Genomic DNA, 23,478 nt, shown 5'->3' with positions numbered 1-23,478 from the left:
CTTGTGCCAAACCCTTGGCTTACCAGAGCAGATAGGTCCGGCGTCGCCTCCTACCCACACGAGGCACACTGAGAGATACACCCGAGAGGAGATAACGGACTACACGATCGGCTGGGAGTCGGAGCCCTTTAGAGACGAGGGCGACTACACCAAGTTCATCCAGGCCTACCTAATGCGGCCTCCAACCGGTGCTCGCCGAGCTAAGAGAGAGAGACCTGCAGTGCCAGCGACAGGAGTAGGAGTATTGAGGGCACCTCAGGCCCGTAGCAAGAGTGGGTCCCGGAGAGGACAGGGAGTCAAGTGGCAAGAGCTGCCCACCACCATGACCTGCCGAGGGCAGGGTGTGGAGATGTACTAGATACCCATCTCTTCTTCTCCGGCTGATCACGAGATTGTTGGAGTTGGCGGCTCGACCCCGGTATGTACTGCTATACTTTTCATTCTATGCAGTCATTTCATTTGATTTGATATCCCGCAAAATACTAATGATTTCAACACTTTTGCAGGCTTCTATCGAGTATACTAGACAGTCTCTGGAGCTGACGGCTTCCGTGATGGGGATGCTGTAGCGGAGCATCGACCTGCTCACCATCTACGGGATCCCGGTAAGTTCTTTCAAACTTAGTCCCGAAACTTTGCATATTCTGTTCCATGCATGATCTGACGCATCGTACTATCAATACAACACTGATACACAGCACTCACGGCACTGATACACTGTAACTCTCATATTGCTCACGGCATTCACACACTGCTCGCAGCATTGCTCCCGGCATTCATACACTATACTCATACACTGCATTCGGTATTCATACCTGACTCTGTATAGTTTGATTGATGCATTCGCCCGCTGTTCTTTTCAAGGCCCATTTCAGATTCCGGCTACAGGAGGTGCTCCAGCAGGGCCTTCTGTACCTGCTCGAGGAGGAGGGGGAGTCAGGCGGGGGATGACTATCCAGAGCCGAGGCAGGCACAGGCGCACCCGTGTTGAGAGCAGTTCGCGAGAGCCCTCCCCCGATGATTCTGATGCAGAGGCAGAGTCTTCTCATGGTGAGGCTGGAGATAGCTCAGATTCAGACCACGGAATTGGTGGTGGTGATCCTAGACCCTCGTCCAGGAAGAGGACCAGAACCGACTTCTACACTCGAGACCATTGATGTTGACCCAGACATTTGCTACTTTTCTTTTCTGCTTTGTTCAAACATTTTGTTGCTTTTCTCCATTTTTTGCTAGTAGTTTAAAGCACATTGTATTGCCTCAGGCAGGTTTTACTTTCTTCCAAACTATGTACTTTTGCAAAAGACATATGATGAAATGAAACAGCTATTTTGTTAAAAAAGTGTTACATTTGTACATTTTATGTATCGCATCGCATCGCATCGCATTACATCACAATGTAAATGAGATTTACCAAACGCTTGAATTGCATCAATCAAGTAGTGAACCAACTAACGACAAAGCAAATCGATAAGCAAAACAAAGAACTCGACAAGCTAACCAAGTGTAATTACAACTCGATAAGCAAAACAAAGACTTAAAGAATACGAAATACAACTCGATAAACAAATGTACAACAGCTCGATAAACAAATTGAAGTAAGACAGGCGCGACTTTGCAAAATCATTACCAGAAAACATTAGAAGTGGAACCAATCACAAATTCTCAGCATGTTCAACACATAAACTGCTCATAGAACATGGGGAGAGGCCATCAGCCAAAAGGAAAGGCCACCGGCCACAAGAAATGGCTATCGGCCAACATTTATAGCCGATCGGCCAAAAAAGATGGTCGGTCGGCACTTTTTTTGCCGATTGGCAAAAAATGGCAAGAACCTCCAGAATGTTGACACATGTCTTCCACTCAACACCTTATCTTCTACAAAAGCCTCAGCTTCGTAATTTTCCTCATTTCAGCTCTGATTTGCACCAAATGTAAAATTTCTTGTCCAAAATCTCACAACTTAGATCGGCAACTTGGATGGCTCGGAAAGGCTAAATTTCTGGGGCCTTGGCATAAATGCACTATTCACGCTGGGTCGCACCCCACTGCGTTTTCCATTCCTATATGCCGCGGCAAGGTTTTGAAATCCGGTAACACACGTCTTTAGCTTTGGCAGACAAGAGATGTGTCCCACTTTCGAGGATTTCCAGGCTTCAATGGAATTCGAGTGCAATGAAGAAATCTTGCCTCAACTCCGGTTTGGCCACGTCCAAGCTCTAGGACGGATGTGCGGCCTTACTTTGCACGACGCTCAGTCATTGATTCACGACGGAGAGCTGGACATTCCGAGCTTGGTTTGTCGATTTTCTGATGCCGGTGATCGTGGCGACCATCATTGGCAGGGTTATCGGCGACATGCACTTTGCTGGTGCATGCTGTCTCATTTCTTACTTGCCCCAAGCTTCGGTGGGTTTAGCACTCGTTTGATTGAAGTCGCCGAGGGCTTAAGAGAGGGTAAGAGTTGCATCGCCATGATGCTAGTCGAAACATTGATGGGCTTGGACGCTTTTCATCGCCGGGAGACGGCTAGGTTTGCGGGGAATCCACTACTACTACTGGTAATGTTTCCCACCCCTTCTCACATATACTGCTCACATCACTCGGCCCTCAGGCTCGTTTTTCTCTCAAAACCCTCTACTCAATTTTTCTCTCAACATACACCTCTCTATTCTTTAATCTCTCATTTTTCATCCCTCTCTAGGTATGGTTGATGGACAAATTGAGAGTGGTGGATGCATGTTCAGCGTATTCAGCTCGCAGCTATTTCTCCCAGCGACGTCTACTCGATGCTCCGAATGAGCACTGGTGGTATGACTGGATGTGTAGTTTGTCCGCATACCATATTGCTTGGTGCTGGCCCTGGCTTAATCTACCGGCGATGAGCTATAGCATGACTCGCCAGCCCGGGATCCAGTTGATTGGCCTGACACACTGCGTGTTTTATTTCCCGTTTCGGTTCCGGCACCAGTTCGGACATGATTAGACTTGCCTAGAAGAGAGGATTGAGTACCGTGCTACATTTTCAGTCCAAGGCGCGCAACTAGCTTGGTATGCCACAACATGGAGGACGAGAGAGCTTCTGGCCCTCGCTCCCACTTTCAGCTGCACCCTCTCTGATGAGTGCATAGATTGGCTCAATGAAGAGGCATAGGTAGGGCCCACCTTGGCATTAGAGGCTTCGACCAGCTATGGGAGGGGACGCAGGGACACCTGACTATGCCCCAGATTTATTTGCTTTAATCAGAACTTTCAAGTTTTCTTTTTGAATGTAATGAAAAACAACTTCAATTTGTTTTCAAGAGCAGGAGAACTCTGTATTGAAATCAATAACATTGAAGGTTGTGGGTACTAAATTTTTTTCGTTTGGTCCAAAAATGGTCTAAGCTGTAGAAAGATTAATTTGAGTAAAATCAACTTTTATTAAAACTTTTCAAAACCATTTTCGATATGGATCAGAACTAGACACGCCTGAGATCTGTCACTGAGATGCACAACCCCAGATTCCAACAACTGGAAAGTTCTCCCTAGTCTGAGTAGCACTGCACTGGAGATTACAACCGAGCTCTTGAATGCTGAATAGACAAAGATGACCAAACATGATCACATGGACAAAGTTGATCAGGGAAGTGTTTATGGCTAGACTTCAAGATGAAGTTGCCTACGTATCCCAAAGATGGGAATCAAGCCTTACGAGGCTCGGCTCAGGTTCACTCGTGTATTAACCCTCACCTTTTACGCTCTAACTTTTGCCAAGGCCACCCTTTGCGGGTTTTCAACCTTGCGAGCTCAGTTTTTATAATTTCAAATTTTCTATGCTCTAACTTTTGCCTAGGTTGCCCTTTCGGGTTTTCGGCCAAGCGAGCCACTCAAGGAAAATATTTCTTCAACTTGTCCACGTTGATTGGTTGGGAGAACTCTAGGCCACCTAGGTCCATCAGAACAACAGCTCCGCCTGACCAAATAGACTTGATGATGTAATGACCAGTCCAATTGGGTCTGAACTTGCCCCTAGGGTCGTGGATAGGAGCTCGGTTGTCTTTGAGCACCAAATCTCCTTCTTTCAAATTCCTGGACTTAACCTTCTTGTTGAAAGCCCTAGCAATTTGTCGTTGATAACCCTGAACATGGTACAATGCTTTCAGCCTTCTTTCATCAAACAACATGAGTTCTTCAAACCTGCTTTGCTGCCATTCTACCTCAGCTATCTGATACTCAGCCAATACTCATAGTGACGGAACCTCAATTTCGATAGGTAGAACAACCTCCATTCCATAAACCAAGGAATACGGAGTCGCCCCAGTAGAAGTTCGAATTGAAGTCCAGTAGCCCCACAGAGTAAATGGTAACTTATCCAGCCAGTCTCGGTAGGTTTCCACCATTTTCTGTAATATGTGCATGATGTTCTTGTTGGCGGCCTCAACTGCTCCGTTGGTTTGCGGCCGATATGTAGATGCCTTGTGAAAAGCCACGTTGTAACTATCCAACAAGTCGATCACTTCCTTCTCGAAGTGGGAACCATTATCTGAAATGATCTCATTCGGGACCCCGTAGCGACAGATGATGTTGTTTCTGATGAACTTAGCAACATGCGAAGCCTTCAATACCACATAAGACAGGGCCTCAACCCACTTTGTAAAATAGTCTATCGCGACCAAAATGAACTCATGCCCATTGGACCCCTTCGGAGTGACAGCTCCAATCACATCAATCCCCTAGACTGAAAATGGCCATGGCGAAGTCATGTTGTACAGCTTCGACGGCGGAATGTTCATGCGGTTTGCAAGGATTTGGCATTTGTGGCATCACCGGACAAAGCCAATACAATCCTCCTCCATGGTGGACCAGTAGCAACCCTATCTAAAGATCTTTCGGGGTAGCATCACCCCGTTCATGTGCACTCCGCACTCTTCTCCATGGATGGCCTCCATCAGGGGCTTGGACTCTTCAGCATCAACACACAGCTTATGCATCCCAAGATGACCTCTCTTGTACAGTTTACCCCCACAGATGATGAACTGAGCAGTCATTCTTTGAATTGCCCTTTTATCTTTGGCATTTGCCCGTGGTGGATACGTCTCTTTTTCCAAGAAGTTTCAAACATCGTAATACCAGGGGTTCTCATCTTGAACCTCATCTATAGCAGCAATCAACTAGTAGGCAAGCACAAATTTCTGGTCAATGATGATCGGATGCATCCGGACTACAAAGGGGATGTCTATCATAGAAGATAGAGTTGCTAGTGAATCTACGAACCTGTTATTTTCTCTTAACAGATGAGCAAAGTTCAGCTTCTCAAACCGAGGAATCAGCAAATCCAAGGTCTGGTCGTAAATTCTCATTTTTTCTTCTTTGACTTTCCAATCTCCTTTAGCTTGAGATACAACAAGGTTCGAGTTGCTGATGACATCCAACCATTTTGCCCCTAGTTCTAGGGCGGCTTCTAAACCGGCAATGCATGCCTCGTATTCTGCTTCATTGTTTGAGACTTTGAAATGGAGTTTGAATGCTAGGGGTATGCTGGAATTATCGGGTGCTATCACCAACACACCTATCCCATACCCGTATTGGTTTGATGCTCCGTCAAAGTACATCATCCAAGTTTCGTCTTTAACAAGTAGAATAGCCTCGTCTGGGAATAGGTACTCAACTGCTTCATCCCCTTCCACTAGGTGATCAGCTAGGAACTCTGCTACCGCTCTCCCCTTTACTGACTTGCGCGTCACATATTTCAGATCGAATTCAGAAAGCAGAAGCAACCAATGGGCTAGCCTACCCGTAAGTGCAGGTTTCTCGAAGAGATACTTGATGGGATCTAATCTCGAAACCAACATTACAGAGTGAGCTAACAGGTAGTGCCGCAGCTTCCTGGCAGCCCATACCAAGGCCAAACAAGCCTTCTCCAGCAGAGTGTAGCGGGTCTCATAACCTAGCATCTTCTTGCTCAGGTAGTAGATAGCTCTCTCCACTTTGTTCTCAAACTCTTGTGAAAGCATGCAGCCCATTGTAGTTTCAGTCACTGAAAGATACAAAATCAACGATTTCCCCGGCTCAGGCGGTGACAACACGGGTGGGTTCTGTAAGTATTGCTTGATCTGTTCAAAAGTAACTTGGCATCGGCCGTCCCATTGCAACTTCGTTCCTTTCTTCAGGAGACCAAAGAGTGGTTTACAAGTCAAGGTTAATTTAGAAATAAACCGTCATATGAATTGCACTTTACCCAGAAAGCCTCGCACCTCCTTTTCAGTCCTTGGTGGTGGCATTTCTAAGAGGGCCTTGATTTTGGAAGGGTCGACTTCGATACCTCTCTGTGTAATCAAGAACCCCAGCATTTTTCCTGCTGTAACACCAAACGTACACTTCTGAGGATTTAGCCGCAACCGAAATTCTTTGATCCGTTGGAAGAACTTTTGCAAGGCGATGTAGTGGCCCTCTCTTTCCTTGGACTTGACAATCATGTCGTCTATGTACACCTCAACCTCTTTGTGGATCATGTCATGCAATATTGTGGTCACGGCCCGTTGATACGTAGCTCCAGCATTCTTCAGCCCAAATGGCATCACCCTATAACAATAGGTCCCCCACGGGGTGGTAAAAGCAGTCTTCTCTCGGTCTTCGGGTGCCATCACAATCTTATTGTAGCCTGAAAAGCCATCCATGAATGAGAGCAATGCATGCCCCGCAGTGAAGTCCACTAACTCATCGATATGCAGCAGAGGCAAGTCGTCCTTCGGACTAGCTTTGTTCAAACCCCTGAAGTCCACACATACCCGAATTCTGTCATCCTTCTTCGGCACTGGAACTATGTTAGCCAACCAAGTTGGGTATTCAGATACCAGCAGGAACCCTGCGTCAATTTTCTTGGTAACCTCTTCTTTGATCTTGATAGCCCAGTCTGGGCAGATCCTTCTGAGTTTTGTTTGACAGGTCGGGCCTCTGGGTCAAGAGGGATCCGGTGCTGTACAATCTCAGGATCGATTCCAGGCATGTCTTCGTAGGACCTTGCAAAAACATCTTTGAAATCTTTTAATAAAGTGACTAAGCGCTCGCGCTCCTCCGAAGACAATGTGGACCCGATCTAGACTAGCCACGGGTCCTTCCCAGTACCAACATTAATTTGGGTGATTTCATCAACCAGCGGTTTTACAAACCTCTCCTGCTCTTGTTCTAGCAAATATTTCAAAATCGAAGGAATTTCTCTCTGGTCATTTTCATCGAAGTTTTGAAATTCTAAATTAATGTAATAAATCAAGGGTACAAAAAAGTAATCGAAGGCCACAGCCGCACAATTCTCATTAAGTACTTCATCCAGTCCATCTGATTCCTCTGTTACAACAGACTCAAAAGAGAAAGAAAAAGACGACCTGGACAAGACTGTGGCATCTGGGTTATCACTCCCAGGAATACCGGACTCAGACTCAGACGAGCTGGAACCTGATTTTGACTCTACAGACTCGGTGGAATTAGATTCCGGCTCACTACCTAACCCGGTGCTTCTCGATAAGAATCCCTCCTCGTACTGCCAGACGAGGGAGGGTGCGATGGATGCATCCAAAATACTTGAAGATAGGCTCGTAACTGTTTCATTTCCAATCATAGACACTGAGAGATTATCCCCTAAGCACTCATACATGATCGGAGGATCTAATAGTAGACAATCCAGCGCTACCCTCATTTCGAACTCGGTGTTCTTGGAATGGGTTTGTCTGCTTCTCGGTAACATCATCCCCGGATATCTGCAAGTCGAAGAAGATTTCAAATCCCGGCAAGTGCCTCTTCTCTACGTTTAGCCATGGCTCTAGGAAGTCACAGAATGGAAAATCTTCCCCCTCCCGGACGAAGCGTCCGTTCAGGGTGCCCTTAATGGACCAATGCATCAAATCAAAATGCCTGTCGGTCTGTTTGGCTTTGGCTCTTCTAGCCATCTCTTTGCCCTTTCTTACCCAATGCTCTTTGGTGGGCAGATAACCCAGGCCAAAGGTATGTGGGTTGTGCGACACTTCGGCCAATACTGCAATGCCCTTCCGGCCACTTTTTCCTAGTCCCATCCCAGGGATGTGCTGAAGCTTGTTCGTGAGGTACACCGACTGTGCGCTGACATACAACCCCTCATCAACAGCCAAAATGCTCTGAACGACCCGGGCCTCGGCTAGGGTAAATTCTGATAGGAACATATCCTCCGTGCCATGCTCGATTTCCAGAACTGGTGTAGACACTTCTAGCGGCGGATGGATTGACGAATTCCCAAAAACTATAGCCACCCCCTTCTCATGGGGGTATTTCAACATCTGATGCAGGGTGGAAGAGATTGCCTTTACCTGGTGCAGCCACGGCTACCGTAAAAGTAAATTAAAGGTTGCGGGAACGCCCAAGACATGAAAGTCAATCTCCTGTTGTCCTGCACCAACCAATGTCTAGATCTTCACAGTCCCCATCACTTCTCTGCTAGTATTATCATAGGCCCTTATCACCTGGGCAGTTAGCTCAAAGTCCATAGGCTTCAACCCGATTGCATATGCTGTCCTCGATGGGCATACGTTAATAGCGGATCCTGTATCGACAAGAACCACCGGTACCCACTTGTCTCTGCATTCCCCAGAGATGTAGAGAGGTTTGTTATGGTTTGCGCCCTCAGGCGGCAGTTCCTTGTCAGAAAATGTCAACATCGGGGAAGCTCCTCCAAGAAAAACCAATCCTACCAGTTGCTCGGCCGTGGTGTCTATTGAAAGTTTGGCCTTGTCTATTGCAGAGAGGACAACTTGTCTATGTATTTTTGAAGCCATAAGTAGTCCCCAGATGGAGATATCTACCTGTATCTTCTTCAGCTATTTCAGCACAGCCTTCTCTTTGAGCATTTTTTCTTTTTGCTTCTCCGCCTCCTTGTCCTTTTCGAACGCCTCCGATTGATCTAAGTGCGGGGGTTTGAAATAACTCCCGCTCCTAGTCATGTGGTCTACTTCGGCAATGTACCAGGTATCATCCGACTGGTTATTCCCCCAGTCCTCATCGGTATGGGCAAGACATAGGTCGTAGTCTTCCCACCACATGCCATCGGCAGCCGACAGACACCAGTCCGGCTCCGTTACAACTATTCCTGTGCCCACAGCACCTTGCGTTCCTATGTCCACAGCACGTTCTGTCCCCACAGGGGCTTCAGTTTTCTGGCTCTCTGAGAATCTTCGATCCTTTCCCGCTCAAACTGCTTCAGTACAGCCTGTTGTTTAGTTTCTTCTGTTCCCAAACTGCCCATATCCTGAGCAATATTCTTAACACCGGTGCTCTCCGGCGATGCACTCTGCTCTTCGGCCCTTCCGGCCATAACTGATGTCCCCGTCCCTGATGGATCCTGTTCTAGCTGAGATTGTTCAACAATATCTGGCTGATCGTCAAGCCACCCAGTAGACTCCGCTGACCCTTCTAGACCAAACCAGTTGACAGTAACGTCTCCTGAGTCCTGTTCGTTGAAGAATTGAAGGTTTGTAATGTCCTCCGCTAGTTCTGCCAGGTCATCCAGTCCCTGATTAAGTCCATATTCCCGTACTACACAGATTTCTGCCCCCACTGGCAATTCCACTCTCGGCCTAGTCTGGCCTGCTGATATAATGTAACCGCTCGGGTTGTTCATGAAGCTCGCAGACCCCTCAGGCTCTATATCATCAATCTGATCTGCCCCTGCAATCGTCCCAATTCTATCTTCAATAGCCACCACCACCGTTTCAGGCCGGGTTTGGGAGATGTCCTACATGCACAAGTCAGTGCTGTCAGGAATGAACACCTCCGGCTTGCGTAGGAAAGAGAAGGTGACATATACGCTAAGGTCGTATGACACAACCTTGACTTGGATCAAATTGATGCGTTTGGGAGGTGGAGCTTGGTTATGTGGTGGGAGGGGGTTGGTTGTGACATTCGGTTTCTCCAGAGGCACGATCACCCTGTTATCAATGAGATCTTGAATCTCATGACACAATCGAAAGCACTGGTCGGTGTCACGACCATGCTGCTGGTGAAAGGCACAGTACTTGGCCGGGTTATGGGAAGCAGGAAGTTTATCTGGTAACAGCTGCGGCTCCAGGGCCTTCAAGTGCCCTTTCCTGATCAAAACCCCCAGAGCCTTGGACAAAGGCATGTATAGTGGAGTGAAGGTTCTTTGGCCTCGGGGTGAATACTTGGTTGTTTGTGAGCTACTTCCGGATGCACTGGTGAATGGTGTAGCTGCAAGGGTTCTCGTGGTGGTAGTGGTGGTGACCATTCCCACATCTGAAGATTTCGTAGCTGCAGCACTGCTAGTGCCTGCATTTGTACTACGATTGGATGCCCTCTTAGGCTGCTCTCTGTCTTGGTCAATCAGACCCTGTTTCATAGTGTCCTCGATCTGCACCCCTATCTCATGTAGATCTGTAGAGGTGGAAAGGGGGACAACGATCATCTTCTGCATAAGTTTAGGCTGGAGGTTGCGCACAACCATCCGAATCTGATCTTTATCAACAGGCCTGATGGTCGTCAACAGGCCTGATGGTCATCATCGAGGCCTTGGCCCTCCACCGGATCACAAAATCGGAGAAGCTCTCCTCCACTCTTGCCTAGTTGTCTCAAGATCACGGGTCGTGTCCTCGATCTGTGTATTACAGGAATATTGAGCTATGAAGTCCTCAGCCATCTCCTCCTAATTTCTCTTAACGGAGTCTTCCAATTTTGTGAACCAAATGGCCGCCACACTCGACAGGTTCTGACCAAACAAAGAAAGCTTCTGCAATCTGGAAAGGCCCATCGGCCTAAGGATATCTGAAAACAGCCACAAATGCACCGTAGGATCTCCAGAACCATCGAAACGATCTATGTGTGACATCTTGAATCGGTCCGGCAGCGTTACAGCCGAGTCGGTGTACCCATCCTCAATATCCGGAATGGACTTCACACCCTGGGATTTCTTGAACAGCTTTTCAAGCTTGCTCACTTTTAACACTGTGGGGTCCACCTCGAACTCAAAAGGGGAATCCGGTAGGTTGGTAGGTGCTTTGGATAGCTGGGGTAGGATCAGGGGCGGAGCCGGTCCTGTCGGAATGTCCGTATCATCCTGGACGGGTGTTGTCTCCCCGAGTATTGGAACTCTTGGTGGGGGAGGAGCTTGTTGTGAAGTAGATGCTCCAGTTTGTTGCTTTAGCCTGGCAATTAACTCTACCTGTTGGGCAATGACCTCGGCCTGTTGTTTGGAAAATTCTGCTTGACGGGCAGCGTCCTACTGCATGGTTCGCATACTTTCCTAGAGTTGACGCATCATCTCCTATATACCTGCCATATCGTGTTGATCTATCTGAACAACTGGTATATCTATCCGTGAAGTAGAAACTGAGACCTCAGCCTGACTGTTCACTGGTGGGCTGGACCACTGATCTGACGACCGTTGTACCGATACACTACGCCTTTTTGACCTCCGTGTAGTAACCGGGGGTAAAGAATGGAACACTGCTTTTCCGTCTATCAGATCCCCAGATCGATTAAGTCTACGACCTCTAACCCAAAGCGCTCGGGGGATATCTACCTGGACAGAATCAATGGTGCTAAACTACCTTGCAAAAAGATAAATAAAGCATAATAAGGAAATAATGAACAGAAAAACGGACTGCATAACAGCTTAAATAAAGAAAACACACAGTTGGCAAAACACAAGCTGAATGAACTGTTCTCAACCACTGATTTCTGTTCCCAAAAATACTGCCCCAAATTTGAATCTGATACCCGCAGATATAACTGATCCTCAAAGTACTGATGCCCGGAGACCTGATACGCAGACTTGCAAACTGATACATGCATTCCTGTAGAGGCATACTAAAAAAGCACATAGCAAGCAAATGAAAGCCAAAACACCCCTATGTTGGGGTAGGGTTTTCCTGTCCTATTTTGTCAGGAGCTGGGGTTTCACAACGCATGCAGCGGTTTCGAAAAACCTACAATCAGATAAGCAACCTATCCTAGTTTGGAATAGTCACTATGGATTACGAATATGCACTAGGTCGAATCGTCAAAAAGGGTGCCCCGGTAGAAACCGGGGTTTGTGTTCCCATCGTGGCAGAGCCCAGAACCGGTCAGCCTTATGGCACGCTTTTCAAAGCGAGCCTCCGGCAAACTGTTCAGGAATAGCATACGGCAAACATGGTGTCCTAGGCGCACCAATGCACATGCAATGCAAAGAAACAGATAAGTGTAATCAAAACAAGATATCATGAGTTCGAGTGAAGTTCTCTAACTCTCCAGCAGAGTCGCCAGAAACTGTAGACGTGCCCGAGGACTCCTGAGCTCCGCACTGCAAAGGCGCGAAATTCATTTGCTCTCTAGCTACTACAAGTTCGGACTCATGTCACGGTTCTTAATCTGATCTTACAATTGCGATGTGAGATGGATAAATCACCAAAGTGTCCAAATCCGACAAATTATTTTGAAAAATTGATTTTTGTAAAGAAGTTCCAAACATGGACTGCTTTGCCAGATACAGAGTCGCCAACTAAATATTTATTTTGGGGGAATTTAGGAAACCCTGACTCGTGCCTAAGGCCACGTGTCCGTCATCACCAAAGTTGCCTTGGCTCGGGAACTTGGATACGATTGGGGAAGGTCATTCAATGAGCACCCCCGCTCGCCCGATCAAAGATCGGCGTCTACTAAGCATGGTACTAAATTTTTGAAAACACATGCGTTCTTATTCCGGTTAATTAGCTAGAATTAATATGTGATGCGCATAGCAAAACAAGTATAGACTAGATCGCCTAATTTGGAACAGAGCATTGCACATCCGTTTGTTTGGAAATGGTTTGAAGTTTGCTACTCGCAAGTAGGCTAAAAGAAGAATTTCAATAAATTGTTCCAATTCAAGTAATCCAACCTTCACCCACAAGCATTCAGGCAGTTTCTATCACATAAGTGTAGACACCCCATTTTTGACCGTCCTCAAGACTCGGACGTCACCGTTTGAACACTCGGTGATCATCCATGTTCGTGTTCGTTTTGAGATCCCGAAGGACTCGGCTGCACGCCTTGCCTTAGGATCTCTCGACTTGACTATTTTGTGCTAGGTTGTGGACCAAGAACTTTTTTGTTTTTGCACCTGAGGGTAGAAGGTGGCTTGTTAGCCATCCCCTAGAACCCACCGGCCGTGGCATGAATCCACCAGCCTTGTTTTTTCTGCTACTAACCAAATATTTGGTCGGTCGGCACTTCTGTTAAGTGTATCGGCTCTTTGAGTGGTCGGCCAGCCATTTATTTGGTCGATAGTCTCTCTCTCTCTGGCCGATACCTCCTTTTTGCCTTTTTCAGGCATTTTGTATGCCAGCTGGAGTGCACGGACCTGCCCTCCATACACGTGTATGGAGGAATTTGCACCCTTTCCACCCTTTTGGTCTAGCTTCTTGAGGAAGCTTGGACCTTTTTCTTAGCTTCCTCAAGAAGCTTGGACCCCTGTCTCAGCTTCCTCAGGAAGCCTTGTCCCCTTAGCCTTAGCTTCTTTAAGAAGCCTTCACCCCTTTTGTTTAGCTTCTCTTGGAAGTTTAGGCCTTTGCCTTGTCTATATAAGAGGGCCTCCCTCTCCTTTGAAGAGGTTCAGCAAAATCAGACTTATACATCTGATATATAATATATATCACTCTCTCTATATATATCTCCCTCTCTCTCTTCATTTGTGTGGGTTAGAGGGCCTAAAAGTGTGTTTTGGTCTTAATTTTGCACTAAGACACCTAGTGTTACACCTTGCCTTGGTTATTGAGGTGTTGAGAGGTTGTTCTTGGAGCTTTTGAGTTGGTTTTGATCAGAAAAGGGGGCTGGAGTTTTGGTTCTTCAAGTGTTCTTCAAGGGTGAGCACTATTGATTTACATTCCCCATTCTTGCACTAGCTTTTAACCTACTTTGCATGCTGTTTTGAGCTTTGTGTATAACATATAAAAGTTCTATTTTTTTGTGTTTAAGATACTTCATGAAGGTCACTTTGGTGTTGGGGGTCGTCCTCCCCCTCTTAGGCCTTGTTTGGCCCATTTTGTGCTTTCTTTGTTGAGCTTTGGGAACCTTTGTGTATTGGCCTTCACACCACTGAAATCCAGAGGATTTTTAGTGGTGAAGAAGGGGTTTCGAGGTCTTGCATAGGGGAGGGACACCCCTCTCCCTTTGTCTCTGTTTTGCTTATGTTTTTGGCTCATAAGAGTAGCATGCATGCTTAGTTGTTTTTAGCATCATTTCAGTAGGTATTTGGTGATATTTGGTCATATTATACATCTGTTTTTAGTTGGTTCGATGGCCCATTTCATGCATTATATGCTTGCCTTGTAATCTCATGTTTTGGCCTAACATGTATCATGTTGTGAGATGACAATTTAGCATGATTTTAGTTTGACACCATGAAGCTTTTAGTGCTATTTCATCATGTTTAAGGTCTGTCTTGGGTCTTTAGAGTCATGTTTGCCATGTTTTGTATAGCCCCTTTGCATTTTGGCATGTGAGCCTTGAGTGTGTGAGTCATTAGCATGCTTTAGTTGGGTTGTTTCAGTGATTTGGAATCACTTTCCATGCTATTTCAGTCCATAATCCATGCTTGTATGCTTGCATTCATCATCCTTTCCATGCTTTGAAGAGATGCTCTTTTGTGCCTTAAAATGAGTCATTGTGCATGCCTATGTGTTTGAGGCTTTGGGCTGCCATATCAGTGGGTTTTGGGGCTCCTTTTTGCATGTTAAAACTCTATTTTGCATTGATTAGTCCATGCCATATGTGGTTGGGGTGGTTATAGTAGAGTGCCCTCTTTGTGGCCTTAAATCCCCCTTTGTTTTGCATCCATTTCTTAGCATGTTTTAACTATGATCTACGCATGCTTTAGTCTTGTTTTGGAGTGTCTTAGGACTGTTCTAAGTCATTTTGGTCCTTTGGGGTTTGGTTGACATAGCTATGGTTTGGACCCCTTTGTTGGCTTCAAGTTTTGGTTATTGTTGCATGCCTTACTTGCATAACATGGTTGATTTGGCATCACCCTCTATACACTTTCAGAGTTTAACATGTTGGTCTAATGTCCATGTTTATCATCTTTGGAGTGTTCTTGAAATTTACCTTTTGTGCCTTAGCTTTAGGCCCATTGGTGTACATGTTTGCATGAGTATTTATCTATCATTTCCATCATTTTTGGCCACTGTTACAGGCAAGGCTGAGGTCTGCCCTTTGCGGTTTATGCCCACCATTACATGTTTGTTGCATGTTTGTTGCATATTTGGTTCATTGTGTGTTGTCACATGCTAATTCCATCGCGTATTGTTGCATGTTTGGCACATTGCATACTTGCAGGATAGGTTGCACCGCATTTGGCATACTTTGTTAACTTAGCCTCATGTTGCATATTTGAGTCATGTTGCATACTTGAGCCGCATTGCATACATGCATTACATTTTTGCTTGGTTTGGGGTGTCAAACCAAGCATGAGGAATGAGATGTGTTCGTACTTAAAGTAACGAAACACGTCTCAAACCTCGGTCGCCGATGCCCTTGATCTCAACATGATAGGGTGTGAGGCATTCATTTGTTTTATTGCATGCATTTACATTGATTTGCAAGCTTGGTGCCTTTGGCCATCATGCATCGAAATGCGTGACTGGTGGCCCGAGTACCAAGGGTCGCACTCCCTTGAGTCCATAACATGATGGGGAGTGTGGCCATGCATACATTGCTTTGAAATTTCCTTGCCATGCACTGTCTATCCACTGCTGCAGCAAAACAAGATTCTGCAGGAATAAATGCCCGGCCGGCCACTTTCAGTGCCGACCGACCATCAGAGTCCAGTCGGTGACCCAATTTATGGTCGATGATCACATTTACATGGTCGATGGTGCTTTTCATTGGCCGGTGGCATTCCAAAATGATCAGGGAATGGTTCAGAGGTGCCTTAAGAATTTTCACATCCCTCAGAGGTGCAAAACTGTGCAAAGAGAGGCAACAGTGGCATGGTAACGGGTTTCCGAGCAAGGCAAATCGAGCATACATCATCCACGCATTCCGAGGCAGGGCTGCGGCGGTCTCTTTAGTTTCATATTTAGGTTGTTTTTGCAATTAATTTGTTAATTAATTAGAAGTTTTGTAATAATTAACTAGCTAGGATAGTTGATTCATTATTTGGCCTGTATTATTCTTTCGAACCCTCCGAGCGAGGGCAATTGTGTAATAAGTGTGTGTGAGTGTGTGTATGTCTTCCAACCCCCACTCTTTCTCCCTTTTATTTACCTACTTTCAATGGTTAGTGTTAGGCATGTTTAAATTAGCATACCTTATGCTATGCATACGTGCATTCATTCATCTGTATTGCATACACCGGGCTTAGCGCATCATACTAACTGCATGGTATTTCAATTCCAAGTTGAATACATGTTATCTGTTGCATTTCACATGCCATGTTTAGAATAGCCGAGCCTATCTGGGTTGCATTTTTGCATGTGTTGCATTAAGCATTTCAGCATAGTTAGGATTCATGCATGTTCACTAACTAGTTTCTGTTTTGGCTTGGAGTACTCGGTAAGTTTTCTTGCTTTAGCATCCTTGCATGTGTGTGAGTGTTGCCATGATAGCATGCTTTACCATGAGGCTACGTGCTTAAATGATATAACTGCCTGAGTGCCTGTGGGTGAAGGTTGGGTTATTTGAATTGGAACGATGCATTGAATGCGAGTTTTAAGCCTACTCAAAAGTGGCAAAACCGCGTTTTCTAAACCCACCCGAGGGTGGCAAAATCTGCATTTCTAGCCTACTTGCGAGTAGCAAACTATTTTCAAAAACAAACATGAGATGCTTTGTTCCAACTTAAACGACCCAATCTATACTTGTATGCTGTGTGCATCATGTAGTAAATCTAGGCTAATAACCGGAATAAGAGCATATAATGTTTTCAAAACTCGATATCATGGTTAGTAGATGCCGATCTTTGATCGGGCGAGCGGGGGGTCCTCATAGCTGACCTTCCCCAATCGTACCCAAGTTCCCTAGCCGAGGCAACTTTGGTGATGATGGACATGTGGCCTTAGGCAACGAGTTGGGGTTTCCTAAATTCTCTTAAAATAAATATTTAGGTGGCGACTCTGTATCTGGCAAAGCAGTCCATGTTTTGCACTTCTTTCCAAAAATGATTTGCCAGATTTGGTCTCTTTGATGATTCATCGGTCTTGCATTGCACTCTGTGAGATTAGACACAGGACCGTGACATTGAGTCCGAACTGTAGTGAGCCCAAATGAACAAAACGGGGGATTTCCTCCTGGGACGTTCGGGGACGTCTACAGTTTCTGGCGACTCTACTGGGGAGTTAGAGAGCTTGACTCGAACTCGTGATATCTTGTTTTGATTTCACTTATGCGTTTCTTTGCATTGCATGTGCATTGGTGTGCCTAGGTCACCGCATTTGCCGTCTGCTATTCCTGAACGGTTTGCCGGAGGCTTGCTTTGTTAAGCGTGCCATAAGGCTGACCGGTTACCGGCTCTGCCACGATGGGAACACAAACCTCGGTTGTTACCGGGGCACCCTTTTGACCATTCGACCTAGAGCATATTCGGAATCCACAGTGACCATTCCAAACTAGAACAGGTTGCTTACCCGATTATAGGTTGTTTGAAACCGTTGCGTGCGTAGTGAAACCCTAGCTCCTGACAAAATAGGACAGGGAAACCCTACCCCAACATAGGGGTGTTTTGGCTCTTATTTACTTGCTGTATGCTTTTAGAGTGTATCTCTACAGGGAATGCGCATGTCAGTTTGCAAGTTCAAATACCAGGCCCGAGGGCATCAGTATCAGTGTTTTTGAGAATCAGTTATATATGTGGGTATCCGATTCAATTTTGGGGCAGTGATTTTGAGGAACAGTGATCAGTAGTAGAGTACAATTATTCAGCTATGCCTGTGTCTGTTCTGATTAGGCTGAAACGTTGCGTGTTTTCTCTTTCAGTTCAGAGAGTTAGTTTAGAATAGCCAGTGTTCTTCTTTACTGAGGCAAGACAGATATCTGATCCGTCACTCACCGTTCGATTTCAGCGGACTTATGATGACCCAAAGTTCAGAAGAAATTGTGGTTATGATAGCCGCATTAGACCAAGGAATCACCCTGCAAAGTGAGACCAATGTTGAAGTACCACATCCACCCAGGTCGCCTGCCACGCACCCAATCTGGGAACCCCAGATGTTTCAAGCTCGTGAACCCACCACGTTTGAGTTAATGGGAATGATCGGCGACCTCCAGAGATCTATGGCCGATCTGGCCTATGGGATGTCGGCTCCACCACCAGCCACGTCATACGTTGGGAATTTGGTACCGCAGGAGCCCCCGCTACTGGGGCGAATTGTGATCGAGCTCAGCCAACCTGAGGTTGTTTCAAGCAATAGCAATGACGTGTCAACAACAACCGGGTTTCGCTCTGATATAGCAACCCAAACCCTCGATCAAGCTGAGGCTAGAGGCATGAATAAGATGAAGGCAGACGCTGATCCCATTGAACAACTACTGTGGGCAGTCGAGGCTTTAAAAGCTGGGGGGTTCAATAAACAGCAAGTATTCGCAGTTGTGACTAAAACTGTAGATGATGCTTTCCCCATTCCAACCAAGGGCAGTTCAAGCCAGGCAGAAAATCGGGATAGGCCCCGTCATGCCAAAACAGTTCCTTCCAATCCCAGCCCTACAGCGGGAAAAGATCAGAAAGCCAAGGCAGCACCTGCCGATCCTTTTTTTGAGTACATCCAGCAAAGGTCCACAGACTTCGAAGTATCTGCCCCGAGGGCGCAGAGTCTTTCACGCCCTCTACATGCCTTTGTCTAAGGCACTTCAAATCCTGGCGAAAAAGGGTCATATCAAACCTCTTGAGCCTCGGCCTCTCCCCAGTCATCTTCCAGCTGGCCATGATGCTACTCAATACTGCGCGTATCATCAGCAGACCGGTCACAGCACCGACAACTGTTTTCGCCTTCGCCATGAAGTGCAAGATTTGATAGCAATGAGGTCATCCTCCCGCCAAGCTCGGCAAAGTTTGTCACCACCGGGTTGTTGGATTTCGAGGATAGCGCGAGTATGTGATCAGGTGTTGGACCACCTGCGAGCGGCACTCAGTGTATTTTAGGTGTGGCGTTTGGCACGCACTAGGTTGAGCATTTGCGAATGTAGTTTTTGTAATTTCTGGCTTGGGTGTCGAGTCAGTTCTCTGTCTTTGTTTTGAGTCTGTCTCTTTATCTTGAGTCAGTCTTTTTGCTTAAGGGTCTGTCTGGTTGTATCGAGTCAGTCCCATTATATAGAATGTCAGGTGATTCCGGGGTTGTTGCCTCGAGCACCGTTATTTTTTAATTACCCTTTTGCTTTCTTCTGAGTCTGTCTCTGCTATAGAGCCAGTTACAACCAGGAAATCTGAGTGAAATAGCTGCGGCTATCATGTTTCCATGCTTACTGCTACTTTGAGCTAGTTGTGCCAGAAGATTTGAATGGGACGGCCGTGCATCTCACCTGCTCTTCTGCATCTTGAAGTCATTGTAATGACCTAAGTTTTCCAAAACTTTTTTTAAAAACACTGTGGTGATGAAAATGAAGAGGAAGGAATTCCTCGGGTTTTGCAAAACTTTGATCAATTGAGAGAAAGAAAGGCATGCTAAGCCCTTAATGAACGAAATCATGTTTGTTAACGTGAGTACTGAGAAGGACCCTGGCTTGATCTAGATTGGTTCCGCACTGTCTTCAGCGCGAGCGATTAGTCGCTTTCTTAAAAATTTTCAAAAAATGTTATGCGTAGTCTTGTGAAGACCGGTATGGAATCGCTCTTGAGATTGTGCAGTCTAGGATCGCTCTCAGCCTCAAGATTCAACCCTTTTGCTTTCAAACCTTGAACGTGCATTCAGAATGTTCAAACGGCCAATTGCAATGTAAGGCCTGTATGGCCAGATCATAAGCACCCCTGGAACTAGGGGCAAAAGACGTCAGAGAATGCACTCGAAGAGTCCACGACGAAGATCGGCAAGAATACCAAATCCCAGAAGGGAGGAAAGAAGAAATCATTGTTGATGAACAACCGAGTTCCTATCCACAACATTTGGATGGACTTTTACAGCATCAGCGAACAGTAACCATTCAGATGGCTTCGAAGTCCTAAAACCATTTGGCATGGACAAAGCTACACTTTTACCCTAGAGAGGCTCGCTGGGCCGACAACCAGGAAAGGCGACCCAAGCAAAAGTTAGAGCAAGAAAAAGAAGAAAAAGAACAAAAAAAAAAAAAGAAATAAAATGCAAAGAATGAAAAAGAAAAGATGAAAAAAAGAAAAATGCAAAAAAAAAAAGAAAATACAGAAAATAAAAGAATTGAAAAGAGAAGAAAAACAAAGCTCGCAAGGTTGAAAATCCGGAAGGGCGGCCTTGGCAAAAGTTAGAGCATAGAAGGTGAGGGTTAATACACGAGTGTACCTTAACCGGAACTACGTAAGGCTTGATTCCCATGTTTGGGATACGTAGGCAACTTCATCCTGAAGTCCAGCCACCAACACTTTCAAAGTGACTGTGTCCATATATTGGTTTTGACCATCTTCGTCTTCTCTTTATCCGAGAGTTCAGTTGCGATCATCACTAACGAGGACTATTTACAGTATGTTGCGGCGTTATCCAGACAAGGGGCAACTTTTTGTTGCCATGACTCGCCATTCAAACAAGGGGTAACTTTCTGTTGCCATGCAGCTCTCTTCAGGCAAGGGGCAATTTCCCTTCGGATCCGAGGTTGTGCATTTCGAGAGTAAGTTTCATGCTCGTTGAGCACTGGCTATTTGCCAAAATAGTTTTTGAGAATTTGTACTGAGGTTGACTATTTTCTCGAAAAATATTCCATCTTTTCCAAAACTGGACCATTTTCTTGGACCCTAAAAAAAGAAAATTTTCAGTCCTCATAGCCTGACTTACATGATTTTCAAATCAAAAATCGAACAAGTATGTTAATCTAACTCTCATTTTGGTCAAAATTGTTTTAGTAGAAAGCCAAAAACAAAAAATGGTCAAAATGATGAAATAAGGGCACAGTTGAGTCAGGCTTCCTGTCTTTCCCCCATCGCCATCATACTTGCCAGAAAGGGCACAACTGGAGCTGTCTATAAAGGGTTGAAAGCTCTCCCACCCTCCGAGTAACGAGGAATCAAGCCAAGTGCGAAGCACGAGTCGGAATGGATCAAGATACTCCACTCCCTCATCCGGAGCATCGACTAGACGTCGTCGGAAGAAGTAGCTGCGAGCTAACAGTGTTAGGCATGAACCCACAACCTCTTGTTTATCCATCAACCACTCAGGGGAGGGATAAAAAAACGAGAGATTGAAGAACAGAGAGAGGTGCGTTGAGAGAAAAGTGAGAAAAGAGCTTTTTTAGAAAAATAGAGCCTGAGGGCCGAGTGATGTGAGAATCACAAATGAGAAAGGGTGGGAAACAATACCCGGAGAAACTGGCTCCTCGCAAACTGAGAGGTCCCTTATCTTTGTAACACGTTTGTGTGTCGTGTCTTTTGTTTTGTTTACTTCAACTCTTGTTTTGAGTCTGCTCCGAGCATGTCTCGATGTGTTTAGGTAGTGTACCTTTTGTTGAGTCATAGGGGGACTGTGTTCAGTCGTAGGCTCAATACCTGGTCGAGAACTCATATTCTCAATTTCAAGTAAAATCGTTTTGTGCTCAGAGTGTTGTACCATTCTCCACATTTGTGCAAAACAAGATTAGTTCTTTCAAACACCTTAGGGTTTGACCCAGGTCACGTGAGAACAGCAAACATATGGACTCCGGATTGTGGAGCAAAAGAAGAGAGGAAAAATTTGGAGCATCTGAGTGTGTTTCAACTTTTGTAAGTTCAGTCATCACACCCCGTACACTCAGAATGAGCCGTGTATTCAGAATGAGCAATATGCTGTTGTGGGCTGTGTGTTCAGAATAAACAGTGCGTTGTATAAGCTGTGTATATGGGCTGTGTGCCGAGTAAACCGAGCGCTGTGTTATGGGCTGAGTGTTCAAAATGAGCAGTGGGTTGTATGAGTTGTTTGTCGTTGGCCGGTTCATTACCTGGTTATTACGATGCAAGTGTTCCAATTTTAAAACAACAGATCAATCTCACTTACATTGCTATGTAATATAATACAATGCGATGCAATGTATGAAATGTACGAATGCAACACTTTTTCAGACAAAAAGCTTGTTTCATTTCATCATCTTTTCAAGTACATAGCTTTGAAGAAAATAAAACCTTCCTGCGGCAGTACAGTGTGCTCAAGCTACCAGCGAAAGAAAAAGTACAACACAAAAAAAAAGAGCAGTAAAAGTCTAGATCAGTGCCAAGTGGTTTCAGGCATGAGGGTCTGTCCTCGTCTTCTTCCTCGACAAAGGTCCAGGAGCATCGTTGTCGGCTCCGCCATCTGAGCCCGAGTCCGAGTCATCGCCAGTCTCCTCCTCAGATGACTCTACCTCCGCCTCTGCCTCAGACTCATCATCATCTGGGATAGGTGCTCGAGAGCTACTCCCAACATGAGTGCGCCCCGCTTTGGTGCGGGGATATACTCTGCCATCACGCCCTCCCCCTCGGGCAGGCACGGAAGGTCCAGCGGGAGCCCCCCCTGCAGCCGACATCTGGAATGGGGGCTGAAAAGGAAAAATGGTAAATGCATCAACAAAGCAGAGTATAAATATAGAATACAGTGTGTGAGTGCAGTGTATGAGTGCCGTGACCAGTATATCAGAACCGAATACAGTGTGTGAGTGTGGTGTACGAAATGCTGTGAACAGTATATCAGTGCAGAATGCCGTGTATGAATGCGATGAGCAGTGTGTCAGTGCAGAGTACAGTGTGTAAGTGCAGTGTATGAAGGCCGTGATGAACACTATGAACAGTATGCGGGTTACAACATATTAACGCCGTGAGGGCCATGTATCAAGTGTTGTGTTGATAATTCAATGCATCAGATTATGAAGGGTTTGAGATTGTGGTCGAAAGAACGTACCGGGACACTGTAAATGGCCAGCAGGTCGAGGCTCCACTGGAACATCCCCATCACGGAGGCGGTTAACTCCAAAGACTGGCGAGTGTACTCGGAGGAAGCCTGCAAAAGTGTTAGAAGCATCCGTATTCTGCGGAATATCAAACGAAATGAAATGAAATGACGGTGCAAAATACAAAATGCAATAATACATACCAGAGGCAAGTCGTAGAACCCAACCAGCTCGTGATCAGCCGGAGGGGGAGCGATGGGGCTCTGGTAAGTCTCTCCACCCTGCCTTCTATATGTCATCGTCGTGGGTAGTGCTGGCCTACTAGCCCCCCATCCTCTCCGGGACCCACTCCTACCACAGGCCTGAGCCATCCTCGGTGCTCCTGCTCCTGCTCTAGCTGCCGGCGCTGCTGGCCTCTCCCTCTCAGCTCGACCGCCACTACTCGGAGCCTACATGATATAGGTCTGGACGTACTCCGTGTAGTCGCCCTCGCCCTTGAAG

General features: G+C 46.0%; 1 pseudogene; it reads right to left on the bottom strand.

The window, feature by feature from the left end:
* The window catches only part of LOC145799878 (G-type lectin S-receptor-like serine/threonine-protein kinase At1g11300 pseudogene), a 51,254-nt pseudogene extending 27,978 nt beyond the window's left edge, over positions 1-23,276 (bottom strand).
* Positions 23,277-23,478: the final 202 nt, after the last annotated feature.

The sequence above is a fragment of the Camellia sinensis genome, chromosome 9, assembly GCF_055761805.1.
Source record: "Camellia sinensis isolate YWXY chromosome 9, ASM5576180v1, whole genome shotgun sequence".
NCBI lineage: Eukaryota > Viridiplantae > Streptophyta > Magnoliopsida > Ericales > Theaceae > Camellia > Camellia sinensis.
The sequence above is the reverse complement of the archived record's forward strand: the minus strand, read 5'-3'. Positions and strand labels throughout refer to the sequence as shown.